Below are 3409 nucleotides of genomic sequence, written 5' to 3' on the forward strand. Positions count from 1 at the left end.
ATGAGTGAAGTATAGCCTTCCAAGCAACTATAATCATTGGGAGTTTAGTCGCTTCATATTGTCAACGGAAGAAGATTGACGCTACAGAATGGACCGGATGCTAAGCTTACGGATAGTATATTTATTTAAAGAAACTAAGTTAATTATGAAGTCAGTTAATCAGTAATGTGTGTAGTGTGTGGGTGTGTGAACATGTATCAGTATATAAAGCAAAGACAAACAAACCAACGTCCAGTAGAGCCAAGCAACCCAAGAGGAGAGAGCGAGGCTGACTGCTCAGGCACCCACATTTGTAGCTGAGCAGTCAACCAAAATCAGGTGTCAGCAATCTCTCCTGATTGAGGAGTGGCTAACCAGGGACTTGAGTCTAAAGGTAGGGACACACCAAGCTGACACCAAAGAACTCACACAGACGGACCCGACTGTCGTGTCGCCTCACGTCTCCTGCGTCTTGGCCAACAGTCGCACTGGAACACACCGCAAAGACTTCAGCCGACGGCCAAGAAGCACGTACGAACTGCGCATGCGTGAGTGGCAATAACTCTCCTTACCAGCAGGCGGCGGTAGTTTGTATTCGTCATTCAAAAGAGGCAACAACCGGAAGACAGACTGCGTGATACACCGAGAGAAGAAGAACAGACCGTGATATACACAAACAACAATAGCGTGTGCGTTCCATTTTCACTCTACAGCGAGAAGCTCATGGGGCTTTCCCCAACCTGTGTCGAGAGCTGGAGTTAAAGGAAATCTCAGATTTGCCTTCTTCATAGTTTGTTTGGGTCCCTCACTTCCATTTCGCTTCTCATGCACTGATTCGCTAGCTGAACAGCCAATCAGAGTGATTTCTTTGACCGACAGCCTTTGGCCGATTGCTTTCGGCCAAAAAGGTGTCTGCACGGCCGAAAAGACACGACGGTGCGGGACACACCAATCTGAGTAGGGCGACAGGACGCTCATCGTCGGCCTGACATCCATCGACGGCCAAAATCGTCTTGGTGTGTCCGGGGCTTAAGGCCTAGGGGCCGTCACAGTATAATAAACAGATCGAGTATCAGATTGTTTAACAAACCCAGCGAGAAATTTGCTTTCAAGACAGTGACACCATTACTGTATAAAATAAATGTTGACCCAGGTTAGGTTAGCATGCTACCATTTGCTCATTAGCATTAAAGCTCAAAGTAGTATTTAGGGCTAGGGGCTGGAAAAGTGTTTTTTTTTCTACATCATGCAAACTGCAAATGGGGAAAAACTGCACAGATCAAATGTTATAAATAACAGAAGACCATGGATTTAATCAATGTAAATCACTCTTAAATAAGATATTATATATAATGCACTAAAAGCTATTCTGTGGAGAAACCTGATGTTTTACTTTGTCACTTTACCTGACAATTATGACTTTCAAATCTCAATATTTTCAACCATTTTATCAAATCATAAGGTTTTAGTTCATTTTGCTGCTCATTTAAAGCAATATTTAAGAATAATGTGACAGCTTTAATTACATTATTAGTTTCTCCAGACTCTAAATAAATTAATATGAAGTGTATGTCGTCATTCCTCTTGGCTTCGGGCTTAAATCTGTCAAATCCATTTTCATCTCCACTGATGCCATAATGCCATTCAGGAGAGTTGCTTAGTCACTTATGATGTCATGCTTTGCAGTACTGATTGATTTTTGCCACAGAGTCATAGATGCTGTAATTGGTCCCCATGATAAATCTCCAAAGTGGCCTCATTAATTAAGACGCAGCAGAATGACTCAGCTAGGATTTAATGGCGAGCTCAAAGAACAGTTGAATACATTTTGAGGAGCGTTTGATTTATGTCGTCTTCGTGCAGGTGACATATTTGCTGTTGAAGCAGTTTATGGGTTCTGATAAAAGAAACAATCACATTTCAATCTTCTGAACTCTGAAGGGAATATTTGACTTTGTGTTAGGTCTCAATAAAAAAGCATTATGGCAAGAATATGTTCTGCTCTTATCGTAAATCTCTCTTACTTTATTCCCAGACATTTGCCCGTTCAAGGTTTCCAAGAAAGCACCAAACTCTCAATTTCCAAATGTCGTAAATGTTACCGGAGGCGATGCATGTTTAACATTTTTAATAAGTCTTTTAGTATAATCAAATGCTATATCCCTGTTCTGCTGAAGTTGAGAGTTTCTATCACTAATGTTGCACGCTAGGAAAAAAGAGGCTATTAGCACTTTGTTTTGGTTTTGTAGCCAAAGATTTCATTTCCTTTTCATTTGTATTTGTCCCGTTCATGGTACGCATAACCAAATGTACAATAATTGCCAACAAAACATGTCTCTATAAACACACCATTGAGCGAAAAGGAGCAGGGAGAAGAATAAAATCTTATGTGACCTGCCCCTTTCTAAAAAAAACTAAATAAATACAAATAGATGGTCTGCCCTTCATAATCCAAAGAATGTTCACAGCCACACATAAGAGTGCACCCTCATCTGAGTCCTACTGGAGAAGAAGGTGGAAAGCGGCGCCTAATAATAATAATAATAGTAATAATAATAATAATAATAACAATAACAATAACAATGGGACCTGCAAATAAAGAACAGACATCACATCAAAGACATCAAAAATATTTAACAACTTAACTTTCAATGCGTTCATCAGCATTGTTTTCAGAAAAGTGAAGCCCAGTGTGGAAGTACCTTTTAAACTGGCATTCTCATAAATGAGCATGCAGTGAGCTCTGTAAAGAGAACCCTGTCTAGCAGCAGAAACTCAGCTAAATTCTGACATGATTAAACGCCATTTTGTTCCAAACCACATCAAGGATTATTTCTGAAACAGTATGGAGCTCAAACTCTTTTTCTCTCGCGGGTTTACCACAAGGTGAGTTCCTTTTTATTTCCTGCTTCTTTACACACGCTCTCTCCAGTACAGCTTAGCTCTGAGTGTTAGCGATGCTTGCTAATGTAAACAAAGACCATATTACTTCCAAAACACGTCCTGCATTGTTTCTGATAGCAACCTTTCTGATTGGCCCGTGGGTGTAAAGCCCGCCCACATTTTAGTAATGTCGTCATGACGCAGCAAATCTGGATCAGCTCCGTTCTTCCCCCGTTTTTAGAGATGTGGGCACGGAGGAAAAGAGAGAGGGTTTTATTTTCTGACACTTTGTGAGTCTCCTGACACACCGGGGACCCACCGGGGACACACCGGGGACCCACCGGGGACACACGGGGGACACACCGGGGACACACCGGGGACCCACCGGGGACACACGGGGGACACACCGGGGACACACCGGGGACACACGGGGGACACACCGGGGACACACCGGGGACACACGGGGGACACACGGGGGACACACCGGGGACACACCGGGGACACACGGGGGACACACCGGGGACACACCGGGGACACACGGGGGACA

Source organism: Trematomus bernacchii, unplaced genomic scaffold (genome assembly GCF_902827165.1).
Source record: "Trematomus bernacchii unplaced genomic scaffold, fTreBer1.1, whole genome shotgun sequence".
Classification (NCBI taxonomy): Eukaryota; Metazoa; Chordata; class Actinopteri; order Perciformes; family Nototheniidae; genus Trematomus; species Trematomus bernacchii.